The sequence below is a fragment of the Parasteatoda tepidariorum genome, chromosome 7 (assembly GCF_982258835.1).
Source record: "Parasteatoda tepidariorum strain Cologne lab strain chromosome 7, Ptep-v5.0, whole genome shotgun sequence".
NCBI lineage: Eukaryota > Metazoa > Arthropoda > Arachnida > Araneae > Theridiidae > Parasteatoda > Parasteatoda tepidariorum.
The window spans coordinates 40,377,755-40,392,163 of NC_141761.1; the positions used below are offsets into that span (position 1 = coordinate 40,377,755).

Genomic DNA, 14,409 nt, shown 5'->3' on the forward strand with positions numbered 1-14,409 from the left:
AAATAAAAAATTTAGTTCCGGATACATATCTGCGTATTCGAAGGACACATGATTATCAGAAAAAGAGCTAAAATCTAATTTTAGATATCTAAATATATTCTAGCTAAAATCTAATTTAATTGAAAAAATCTTTTTTTTCAGAATTAGATCAGATTTATTTAAATAATTAAATTAGATTTTTTTTTTGATACGTAGCGAAAGTATAGCAGTTTGCACATGGCATTTTCATCAAATATTTCCCTATAATTATCTTCAAACTATAATAATAACATCAAGCCTATTAAGAAATATAAAAATATTAAGATATAATGTAAAAGAAAAATTTTCTTTTATTTGGCTTAATTTTTTAGAAGTAATGTTGCATATACTTTAACTATATTCCGGTTGCGAGATAATTTTTTTAGATAATTGTTTAGATAATTTTAGGTAATAGAAATTACTTTATTATAGTTATTTGGTTAATTAAGTACTTAAAGTTATTACGCGACAAACCATATAGCGAGACACAGGGGGCATCAAAATAAACTTTTACCCTACTTAATATTAGGCTTTAATTTTTGGCTTATTAATTATTATTAAAGCTTACTAATATTAGATTTTAAAGTCCTGCTTATTATTTAATATTAGCCTTAATATTTAATATTAGTCATATTACTTAATATTAGGCTTTTAAAAAATCTTGAGCATCATTATAAAATCTGCTTCTGTTTTACAGAAATCTCTCCTGCTTTTTATTTTTAAAAAAATAGTGTTTGATTTGTTTTAAATATTAGAACTTAATGTAATTTGAAATATTAATAAAAACAATTATTTACATTAATTAAATATTAGAATTAAACATAATAAGTCATGTGGGTTCAAGATTTGTTACTTTCATATAATCATACACTATTATATCATCAGACACATACAATTTCTGTTACATAACTTTTATTTATGCAATATATCTTATTATTACAGGATTTTATTATTTCATTCTTGCAATGCTGATTTTGTAGAACTAACCAGCAAGATCTGAGAAAATTGACAGAACTCCACCTAAGACTAATGAAAAAAGAAAAGAAACATTAATTGCATGATGATATGTATTATATGGAATTGAGGATGTAGTAGATGTGTAGTTACAATAATTAAGTAAATTTAATTAACAGTTAAACTTTAATTTGCGTTCACTAATCAATATTTTATACTATCCAGTTTAAGAATATGACAATACTGAAAACCTTTCTACAGACATTCATTAATTTGAAAAATACAGAGTTAGTTATCCTGTTTTATAATTTAATTTTGTTTAGTTCTTTCATTCGCTTTTATTTGATCATGCTTAAATGAAAAAAAATGATTTTACTTTTAAACATGATCATCATAATATTTTTCATCAATCCAAGGAAATTTTTATCGAAATAAATATATTATAAAAACAATTTGTGGTTACTATTATCATATTTTGTTTTCGCATATCTGAAATAAAATTAAATTAATTCAAAATTTGATGTGGAAAAGTATGTATAGTTACATTGCTCTGGATGATCTGAAAAAATGAAATATTCTTTAAACATGCATACAAACAAGCACATTTATTTGTCATTTATACAGAATACTATAAGCGCGAAAGCCGTATGAGAGATTTGATGAGTAATGAAATAAACTGTGCAATAAAAGTGGCTAATACTTTACTATAATTATTTAAAACGAGAAAGATTTAGGAAAATGGATAATAGTAAGAAAGGAAAAGAAATAATTTATCTAATCAATTCTTAATAATTAACTAAATAATTAACTTTCGTTAGCAATCCAAAAAACAATAGTTACATATGTTAATCAAATGATAAAAATGTTAGTAAATGTGTTACTTTAAAGCATATTGTTCGAAGGTATATTAAAAATATAAATCGTTATGCCACATTCCATAGTTGGAAGAAATTTTTTTGCTACAAGTACTTAACTTTTATGCTTTATTTTCTTTAACCTCGATTTTTATTGTATCTAATTAAATGACACTGTCTTTACTCGGTGCATACTAAACACTATAAGGGTCACACTTAGCATATTTTGACCAATAATTTTACTTAGAAGCTGTGTCATGTAACCGGCTATCATTTCGGAATTAATTAACTGGAACACTAGGAAAAAACTCCAATAAATTTTATTTATGTTGAGGGAAATGAAATTAAACCTTTGATATGATCTGAAAATCTTCTGCAATATTCCACTTTGCTCTGAATTTCACAAATTGAAATAGATAATTCAAGTGTAATGATAATGTAATTCGTCATCGGTCAGCAATGTTTGGGTGCGAAAAAGACGAGTAAACTCGTCATCAGCTAACAAAACATTTAATCTAAAAGAATGCATCTGTTTTCCATTTTTTTTTATCCCTTTATTTGTTAAAAGATAAAAGACAGGGTACAGCAGTTTAAAAAAAATTATTTTGCATGAAGATGTAAGTGAAGCTAATTGCATTTTTAATTGAGGCACATTATGTACTTTAAAATCCAAATTTATTTCAGTCATTCTTACATTAAACAGAAAAAATAAATCTTAAAGAAATTAGCCTTGTAATAGCCATTGAGACTAGCTCATTTTATAATCTTATTTGAAGAAATTTTACATACCATGTCCTAAAACAAAGATTTTGATTTATTCAATTAATTTTTACTTTATTAACAATTCTCTAGAATAATAAAAATCATCTGAAAGGACGTATACTTTTTTATTAATGCTCAGTTTTTAATTTTTATTGCTATTGTAAAAAAATTTAAATGTTTGTTTTAATTCTTCGAAGCTATTTTAAATGAAGTTATATATTGTACATTTGTCAATTTAGTAGCTAAAATATAACTTATGCAATTTTGATATCAGTTATTAGATTCATAATATGCAATAAAAATTCTTAAATTGCTCAACTCTTTATTTTTCTTGGAAAGAAATTTTTGCAAGAGTATAATCTATATCTATAATTTTTATACAAAAATATTCCAGACTTAGAAATTAAGATTTAGAATATCTTGTCTAATATCTTCCTTTTTTCTACGTAAATAAAAAATGAAAATTTAAAGTAAACATTTTTTTAATAACAGAAAAGAAACACGATATTTTTGTCCAACTATTGATAAAATTAGCGATTATTTTCATTTTTGGTTACAAATTAAAATGGAATTTTTCGTAAGTTAGTAATACTCTAAATATTATTTTTAATACAGTGTTTGCTTGCAATTTATTTTGCAAAATTTTTGCGCTAGTCTAAATCAAAAATTACTCTTGGAAATACATCTTAATATCTTTTGTAAACGTAATTTTACTATTAAAATTAATTAAAACATAATTTTATTTTACGTTGATTATTTGCTGACTAGTAGAAATTGCCGTCATAATATGTGTATGTAAATATTATGAGCATATTATGTATTCACACTGTGTAATGTGTATGCTATGTGTACATATCATAATATGTGTGTTTAAAAACTATTTTATACATATATCAAAACAAAATGAACAAATTTCTTATTATACTTAAAGTCTATCTGCCACACTCAGATAAAATAGCTCAATGCTAAGACAAAAAATGGATACAACTAGCCATAAAAATGTGTAAATTATGAAAAACCATAATATGGTGTTAAATTTAATATTGCGTTTGTTTTAATTCTAACTATAGTATTGTATAATAGTCAAATTCCTTTTTATATACAATGAGGTTTAAACAAATCATTCCATATTTGAAACTTCGAAATCATCTTGAATTTGTTTCCTCGTCCCATACACATTATTCAGAAAAATCTATATTCTATTATCAAAAATTTTCACTTTTTAATAGATTTTCATAATTACGCTGTAAATCTTTGTAACTAAGGGTAGAATTTCAAGTCAATGTGCATTGTAATAACTATTTAGAACTAAACATTTTACTTGTTTTAGTTAATTAACTCATTTTTATGCTTATTTTTTCATTACTTTTCTAAATCAATAACCATTTAAGTCTCTTAGATTAAAGAATGAATTTGGTTTATTAAAGTAAAAACAATAAATATCCTATAAAATCTACTAAAGCAAATAAAAATATGTGACTCTTGCTGAATTTGTGAATCCAAATGCTAATTGCGAAACAATATGTGCATATGATTTATAATGCTAGTCGTAACTTTTATTTTAATAAAAAATTTAATTTTAGCTAATGAAATCATAATAAAATGTTATTTACCTGATCGACCTGGAAATTGAAAATTAAAATTTATAAGCTTAATAATTTCTTATAAAATCCTAAAAACATTGATGTGCCTAAAAACATTGATGACATATTTAAAGCTTTTAATTCTAAATTTCTATTTTCAAATAAAAATAATTGTTAACGTAAATGGGATTTGAAACATATCGCAAATGAAAAGTTTTATTGCTGTTATTAAATAAAGTTGAAATTCTTGAGGCGTCACAACCGTTATCCATAGTTATCATTTTATTTTTGTTATAATTTGCAAATAGTTTAAACATAATGAATTGATTTCATTTTTTATATCAATGCTTTGTAAAAGTAACCCCTAAACAATGGAATGTAAATAAGTGGAACTGGAATTTTAGAAAACTTCTGATTGACATTACATCATTAATAACATTTTCAGTGCTGTTTTTTATTTCTTATATTTTAAAACATAAAAAAAAAGAAATTATTGTTAACATTATTAAAAATTCATCCGAAAATCACTTTTTGTTCTATTTTGCAGAAAATTGTAAACTGTTTCTGCGTATGAAAAATTTTAATGCATTTTTGGGAATGGGTTTATCACTTGGGATGCATTATTAAATATCTTTCTAGTTGGAAATATTTTAGGCTTTATGCAAATTAACTGAAAATCAAATGTTCTTTGAAAGTTATTATTCATAAGGTGGCAACATCTTCAAATCTAGTGCTAAAAAAACCTGTTCGACGGAGAGAGATCCGTCTGGTAGAAAAACAAACGCAGTGGAAAGAGACTGTTGATTCGCTCCAGATTTCAACGAGCTTAAAATAACTGATGCTTTAATGATATGAAATGATCCCTGATTAAATGCTGAGTAAATCACTGTAAATGCTGATGTACAACTGTTATGTTTTCATTTGATGGCAAACTATGCTATCTATTTTATACAATAAATGCTATTTTTTATCTACAAGCTTCGTTATGTTTTAGACTCTGCACAGAAAGAACTACTTATACTTCTTATAGTTTTGTTTATGCATTTTTGAATTTTCTTAAAAATATTAAATATTTATTACAGAATTACATAATAATACACACAATAAATTATTTTCTGGGGTTTTATTGTCACGATTTTAACTCAAACCAAAAGGTTAATCGCTCAGCATAGCAATCATGAAATTAATATTTTGGTCTAAAATCTATCATTTGATCTAACTTTCATAAATATAACACACTGTTGATGTTTAATATTCGTTATGCTATTTAAATACAAAAGTCTATTTATGCACTTGAAAATTGAAATTTGAAATTTAAGAGTAATAAAGTATAAAATAAAATAAAATCTTACCCCGTTCTTAGAAGATGAAAAATAAAATATTAATGACAAGCATAAAATTTGTGGAACTCAATTTTATATAGAGAAAAAACAATGCTAACATACTTATCTAATAATTTTAAATTTAAGCTCAAAAATTTTATTCGAACTCGCCTCGTTTATTTACAATACGTTTTTACGCCTCGTTTATTTACAATACGTTTTTACGCCTCGTATATTTACAATACTTGGGGTAACATTTTATAGACTAAAAATTATTCCTTTTTTCTTAATTAATAAATAACAGAAAAACTTGCAATTAAATTTTTACTAAAAATACTCAATTAATGAAGGAAAATAACCTACGTTTGTTACCGAATATCGGAAAAATAAAGAAGACAATTATCTATTTTATCGATTCGTTCTAGTATTAAAGCACAAAATTAATATGTGAACAGTTAAAATAGGCAATGAACAATTAAAGTGAACAACAAACTGTTAAAATGAACAGTGAACAATTTAAGGAACTATACATTTGAACAAAGTGCAAGATATGAAATTCAATCTTCTTATTATCAATTAAATCTTTTGATTTATTTTAATGTCTGAATTCATTTTTTAAAAACTATTTCAATTTTAATGATAATATTGAATTGAATTTCTCTTAGCATTTGTAAAATATTAAACTATTATTATTATACTAAAACGTACTAAAACACAGTTAATCATAAGAAGCAAAAAAAGTATTAAAATTTAACTTCCTGGTTTCGTAAAAATTTAAGTTGAGTATTTTCATCGAGTTTCATTTATAAGTGATTTGGCCCTTATGTTCTTTTATCATCTATATTAAACTATGTGCTTATTGATACAAAATTAAATACTTACTGTGAGCTAAAAATTATATAAATACAAAGTCTTAATACAAAATGATGAAATCTGCATATATGTACGAAAACTTATAATAAATATTTCTGTAAGAAAATGGAAAACATTTATCAGAAAAATCACTTAAACAAATGTTGACTATGGAATAATAAATTTTAGAAATACTGACTTACTTTTTTTATCTATAAAAACACAGTATTGTTAGTTTTGTAAGACACATTTTCTAAGGAAATAATTTGCAAATGACAAACTTTAATTTTTAGTATCGCGTTTATGGAATTAATATTACCATTTTTTTCTTAATGCTATATCGGCAAAAAAAAAATTTCAATTTGGCGATATCAAAAATAATTAATAATTAATGAAATTTTTCCTTAATAAAAAAATAATTCAATTTTGAGTTTATTCCTTAAAATTAAAACAACAATGTCTGTTTACGAAAACCTAATGAGTTTAAACTAAAAGAGATTTCGTTTGATTTCCACATTTGTTCCTTTAAACTAAAAAAGCTTTACTTAAAAAATATGTTGGAACAGTATTTTTAGTAAATGGAAATTAAGCTGTTTTTTTACAGCTGTTTTTTTTACCGCTGTTCTGTTCATGGAACTTATTTTGTGAAGATAACTGTAAGCTTTTTTCAGTGATAACATTTCGTAAAAAAAAAGAATCGATCGACTTCAAAACGTATAAAGGCTTGTTTTAAGTACTTAATCTAAGCACTATTCTTCTAAGTACTAATCTATAACTGATCAAAAACTGTTACGAAAACAATCACAAAATTAAATATATTATGCTGCCATTCCAAAACATTTCTTTTAATTTACGGAATTATTTGTCTCATTGTCAAACGGAATTATTTGTCTCAAAATTTTTATCAGTAGTAATATCTTTTTTAACAATTCCTTATTTAAGATTTATCATTCAATTTAGCATTAATTTACTTTTCATGAAAATAAACTTCCTCCAAAATATTTTCTTATTTTTATTTATAATTAATAAAAGAGAACTAATATTTTTAAAAATTCGAATTAAAAGAAGTTTAACTACATTTTAACTGGACAATTGTACAGACTCTTGTGTGTAGAAAATAATGTTCAATATCACAAGTTTTATGAATTCCAATTTTTTCTAAACAAATCGTAGGTATTTATATAGTGTTTGAATTTCTGTAGAAAAAATGAGTTCAGTTTAATAAAAAATCACAAAATAAATCATTTTTAACAGCAATATATCTGAAATGGTTTGATACATGTATAAGAAAAACTACAATAGTAGATAGCCTGTTATTTAATAGATTATTAACTAATTGGTTTTTAGGCAATTAAAACAGATACTTACGAGTTCCTAGAAACAAAAATATTTTTATCAAAAAAAGTGTGAAGAAAAACTATTTTCATACTCGTATTTCATAGGAAATCAGTTTTAATTTTTAAATTATAATCTTAATTTTACAGAAAAAAAATTTCACAAATGTTTAGAAATAATATTTATGATAGCAATCTATACAACGGCCAACTTACAGACTGCATTATATTAAAGCTTCATATGACAGAAATATAATTATGTCTAACAGCTAAATTTCAGGGTATAAATAATTAAAATAATTTTAAAAAATAGTGAAAGGAATAAGTTCTTATTCTACTTCTCTAATTTCTAAAGAATTGGTTGAATATTGTATCAAAAACTATATTGAAAAAATTATGATCTCAGTACCTTGAACGAATCGTGCATATTTAGTACTTCCATATATGCACGATTCGTTCAAGGTGTCGTGCATATTTAGTACTTCCATCTATGCACGATTCGTTCAAGGTGTCGTGGATATTTAGTACTTCCATATATGCACGATTTGTTCAAGGTGTCGTGCATATTTAGTACTTCCGTAATGTAGTTACATATAAAATCGAAATAAATTCGAATAAATTGTTAAATTTCAAGCATAATATCTTTTAATAAAATTTAACAGGCATTAATTCGTTTGATCATATGGTTCAATTTGATATTGAGGTTAAGAGCACTCCAAAAATGTAACAGTGTATGAAACACTAAATGTAACAGGAAATGTAATAGTAATTTTAAATTTTATACTACAAATAACTACTATTTAATAACTTATGGAATACTCAATTTTAAAATTTAAAGGAAAGAGTTCATAATAATATGCATTAGGTTAATAATAAGTTATATAATAATATTTAAGGGCATTTAAAAAATTTTCAAATCGATAATTTCAACTACTTTATTAATGCTTGATCAGGAAAATGATTTAAAACTATTCAAAAGTTAAAAGATAATTGTTAATATATATTTTCATCAACCTTCCAAGTCGACGTTGTTATTAACCCAAATCAAAAAAATTTTGTTAGAGATTAACTTTAAATCTTGTCTTTTTCATGTGTATACAGTTGTGAAATTTATTCTTAAGAAGACAACCTTAAATCCTGCAGTAATCTTAGCAAATTTTACTAAATAGTTGTTGTATATACTGTAAAAAAAATTCGAATCAAATTATGGCAAAATTACTGGCTCTCAAGATACCGGTACTTTTTACCGTAAAATCTATTTTTGCCAAAAATATGTTACGCAAAGAACAATATGATATACCTTAATTTTTACATTAATAATTACAGTAAAATTACTCAATCAGTCCAACCAAAGAAATATTACTGCAAAAATAATAATATGATGTAATATTTTGCGTAAAAATAGAGTTTACGGTAAACAGAGGATGCACCCAAATTGCCGGTATTTTGTACCGTTTTTTGATCCCGAATTTCTTACAGTGCACCATTTTGAATAGGCAATGCCTACATTAAATCTAGCACACTGTAAAAACGTACAAAAGCTTATTTTGTCACAACAAAAATGTTTTCGAAAATCTGAGAGAACTTCATTTCATAGCATGTTTCCGATCAATTGAGAAACATTTCTTTTACTTTCAAAAGTATGAAACTGAATCGCATTGACGCTGAGATTAAACTTTTGAGGTTTCCGAAATATTCAGAAATTGTTTAGAAGATCACATGCTCGGTAGCTGCCTCATATAAACAGAAAAGAATTTTTTTTACAGAGTTACTCAGATAGGGTTAAGATTTAAAAAAATTATGATCTTAAAATTTGATAAAAGTTTGATATAAAGGAATCAAAATAGATACATTCAAAAATCTTACCATGCTCGACTAAAGGTAGAAAATAAAGATATATAAAAAAACGCTCATATCAAAATAAAATGAAATAAATGTACAAAAAATATTTTGAAATTTTTAAGAAGTGATAGCTGAAAAATTTCAACTTTAAACAATTACATTCGAGAATAAGCAGCGTCTCATTATACGTCACGTCTGTTGAAATAAAATCCCTAAAAGTAAATTCCCATTCTAATTTTTATCAATCAAATTACATTTTTCGTTTTATTTCTTTTACCAATTGAAAGACAACTTAAACTTCGTTATTCACCTCATTAATTAAAACGATTCTCTACATTTCAGAAATTAAGTGTAGATTTTTAAATAATAAAAATTTTACAGTTGAAGTCAATCTGCAATTTCATGTTAATTACGGTAAAATTGATCTCTAATTTCAGAAATTATTTGCTATACAATGCTTTTTTATAAATATTAAAAACTATTTTTGTCTCACCACTTCTGTTTTAATCCTGTATACTGTAAAAAATACCGGATCAATTTGCTGAGTAAAGTATTGGCACTTTAAACGCATCATCTGTAAATCTTTTTTACTGCATAATACTTTACAGTAATTATTGTAATATTTAATTAATTAGAGTGATTTTACTGCAATTATTACTGAAAAAATTGCAGTATATCAGATATTTTGTTCTGTAACATGTTCCGACAAAAACGGATTTTATGGTAAAAAATACGGTACTCTGAGTGCCTTTAATTTTTACTGTAATTTGATCCAGAATTTTTTACATTGCAGCTTGTTGGAAAGACAATGGTTTGCAAAATTTTTAAACTTATTAACAATACAATGAAAAGGATTAGGATGATTAGTAATTGCCTTTTTGAGAGAAATTTTTAAAAACTAAATTTTTGATCTGAAAAAGACATTTTGAGAACAATGAAAATTCTCTGAAAAGAAATTCCCTTTTTACGAAAACCAAATCTAGTTCAACGCTTCTATAAGAAACTATAGATGTCTTTGTAAATTACTTTGTAGAATTAAAGAAAACGTATGTTAGATGATTTTGAAAACATATTTTTTGGCTAAAGCAGGTGATAATAATTTTCAAGCACAGTTAAGTGGTTTAAATCATTTTTTTTTTGTATAATCTTAATTTAATTGCTAATATTTTTTGACTAAGAAAATCGAAAATATGCTCATTTTTTGAGGATATTTTTAAGTGATCAGATATATCTTTAACATTTTGTATACTGCACTCAATGTGGTAAAACCCGTCATTATGATCATCTTCTTCCACCAACTGTCTGCAAAATGGTAAATAACTAGTTTCTGAATTCTTCGAATGCCAGTGGTTAGATCGCGATTAATTGTTATTGTGAAATAAAGTGAAACGTTTTTTTATACTTTTAAACACAGAAACATGAGATTTTAAATTCCAAAAAAGAAATATTTAACACTTATGCTAGTTTTACAAGATTTAAAAAAAATGTTTACATCTTTTGATAGCTATTGAGACAATTGAAATTCGGAAATTACCGTAAAGAGTAATTTTATAGTAATGTTTTACAGTGTTTAAGTGTATAATGTTTACTTAAATAATCTTGTGCAAAAATAATCTATGAGTTTTTATTAGTTACAATTTTGTTAACCTCAATTTTAAAATGTAATTATATTTTTAATTGTTAGTATTAGAAGTTATAATATAAAAAAAATTTAATACTTACATGCAGAAGCTAAAATTAAAAAATTTAAATAAATTTTGTTGGATTGTAAAAATTGTACAATCAATATTTAACAATCCAAAAAGTTCACAACTTTCCGAAGAAATATTTTTTCGCTTTATTTTGCTTAGATAAAAATAATAAAGACGGAACTATAAAGTAAAAAGAACATATTCTTGAAAATAGGCTTCGTAAAAATGAATTTAAAAAAATACATATGAGGTTAAGTAGTGAATGTCATTTCCCATCAATAACATTAATGGAAAATGACATTATCCTGGCATTATTGTCATTATCCTGACTTATGAATGCCAGGACATTGACGCAGTTACCAGAAAAAATTTTAAACAGTATAATGTAAAGAGGGAAAGCAAATATTAACCTAATACCCAGTTTAAGTAAGATTGTAATATGCTTGTATGTAAATAAAGTTATTTATTTACTTAATGATTGATTATTATTCATAACTTTATTCTGTGCGCATCAACAGAAAAAAAAAACATTTTAAATTCTTTCTACAGTGGATAAAAGAATTAATTTGAATAATTCATAGCCCATCTAACTTGAAGGATTTAGGTTAAATTTTTGCCAAGAGACAGATAGTTAAAATATAAAGGATAAGCTGAGAACATTACTGCACAATTTAATTCTGCCGTAGTCTTTAAATTCCCTTTTGGTGCTTAAATTAAAGAATGTAATAAACTTGCAAAATATAATTATTAGAAATATTTTAAATTTGAATAAAAAGATGAAACATCTGTGATGCAAATTATTATAAAATTAATTTTACTAGGCAATTTTAAAACACGGGGCTTAAAAACAGTCAAGAGAAAATAAACTGGGAAAAAAACGGGAAGCCGAGGGGAAGAGGTATGGAAAAATTAAAAATGATAGAGAGCTTCTCAAAAAAGGAAAACCCTAAGAGAAATTTAGGGTATGCTCGATTTGAAAAGAAAAGAGTTGTAAAGCCAATCGCAAAGTTGAGAGTAAAAGAGAAAAGTATATTGCTAGAACATATGAATCATATTGCCGAAATAAAGCATCAGTTTCAATTCACCAGGAAATTAAAAGAAAATCTTTCCACACAGTCAATTTTCATTTACATTAATTTACGTGAAAACTATAATATCAGATATGCATCAGAAATACAAGCAGTACACTTGGCAGCTTCAAGAACACAATTTACTGTACGCACACGAGTATTATATCAAACACCATCGGAAAAGACAAATCTTCATTTCATCCACAGGGTCTTCATTTTCAACTCTATCAGAATCTCTAGGAAATTATTCATGCGCTAATGTGCTATTTGGGCACATTTAAAGAAACTTTTTGGTAATGTTCCGCAGAGAGAAAACTTAAAGGACATGTATTTAGTGAATAATTCGCTTTCAACACAATATAGAAATAAAACAAATTTTTATCTTTTAAAGCTTTTTTTTTAATATTTCCTCCAATTTTGCCTAATGTATCATCCGTACTGGACCATGGAGTTGGGTGGTGTTGGGCGGTTGTAAAACGTTCTGCTGAAAGAAGTGTAGCTTTCGGTGGAGACATACCAAATATGAAAACTTTCATTTCTGTCGTTGAAAAATAAGGTAATTTAATAATTATAGAAGTTAAAACTTCAGATATAGAAACAGTCGATAAATTCATTGAAGGAAAAAAGATCATTCCCATCAAGGAGTCTATGAATGTGCACCGAGTCTTCTGGAAAAAAGATTTCAACTAGCCTCTTCTTTCGTAAAATGAGCTGTAACTGCCGGTAATTACCTGCGACTTTCACATTGGTTCGCGCAACTGCTCAAAATTTCGTACCACAGTACCCACTCCTCGTTTTGATAATAAATCATATTTAACTGAGCATGAACCTATTAAAGCTGATTCTAAGATAATTAAAATTTATAATTGGGGGGGCTCTTCAATTCGAAGATGAAGGGTTTCCATGTGAGTAAGCTGATTTTTAATTTAAAGTCAAACATCTTTTACATGCTGAAATCAGAAAATTCCAAAGATGATCATTTTCATTGTAGGAGAAGCTTATGAAGTCGTTCATAAAAATATTGAAGTTAACTTTATTATTCGTACTGGCAAACAGACTGCTAATCACTTTAAGTGGCTTTAAGTTTAAGTTTTTGAAGACAAAAATATTTTGATAATTAATTGTTTAGAATTGAAAACAGCTGCTGAACTACAAAAACTTACCCAGTCCAAAAATTGCAACGAAGAGCACAAAAATCTGTAATAAAGCTGCCAGGCGCATCTTGAAACTTTTATTTGATTCAGTTGTACTTGACAGTTACTTACTGTGTAATCTTGAGTGAGCAGGAGTTACACTTTATAAATATCTGATTAGCAGCTCAGCTGTCATTGATATAAATATTTTTCGTGATTTTCTAGTTATAAAATTTTTATTTCAGAATCAATTTAATAACAAATCAAATATGTTGTTAAGAAGTAACGACACTTTCTAACACTATACATTGCGTTTTTCTTTCCATTTCGATTCATTTTATTTAACAACAGTGACTTTAAAACACATCTATAATTATCTCGACATCTTTATTCGATAGAAATTAAATGCAAAATGTCAAAAAAAAGACGAAATTTCTTTTTTAACTACTTTTAAGAAGATAAATTTCATAGTTAGTGACGAATCCGAGTAAGCTGTTGATCCATAAAACTAGCTTTATGGATACAAAATTTGAGAAACGACATCTTCTAATAGCGTTGCAAATCCTGATGCCTTTTTGGAACAGAAAAAAGTCTTTTATTTTTACTATTATAGTTCTTGTAAATATTTCTTCGTGATTTTAAAATGCAATAATTGGTAAATATGAATGATTTTATCACGCTAATATTTTTTAAATTTTTAGCCCGAAAAACAAGAGAAAATTATTGAGCTTATAGAAAAAGTGCAATGTGTTTTATTTTGAACAGGACTCAATAGACAGCACAATTTTTACCATTAAACTAAAACTCGACGATTGCTATGCCATGCTTCCGTTTCAACTTTTAACGAAATAGCTATAAAACTTTTCTACAGAAAAAAATTAATAAAAGTATCTTTCCATTATCAATATTTTAAAATTTGTTAGTAAAGCAGTCAAAATTTGTCACTTAACATCTATTCAAGCAAAACTAATATCTATGACGTGAATCTAAAAGC

The 14,409-nt window shown here is 25.6% G+C and overlaps 1 long non-coding RNA gene across 2 annotated transcripts; it reads right to left on the reverse strand.

Annotated features, from left to right (window-relative positions):
- Positions 1 to 913: 913 nt before the first annotated feature.
- Positions 914 to 14,167, reverse strand: LOC107456750 (uncharacterized). Of its 2 annotated transcripts, XR_011637310.2 has the most exons (3): positions 4,202 to 7,826; positions 1,517 to 2,621; positions 914 to 1,044 (listed from the first exon to the last, which is right to left on the reverse strand). It is a non-coding gene; the product is annotated as an uncharacterized LOC107456750 (long non-coding RNA). The 2 variants fall into 2 exon arrangements; XR_011637309.2 differs by having other exon boundaries at positions 1,517 to 14,167.
- Between the last annotated feature and the right edge of the window lie 242 nt (positions 14,168 to 14,409).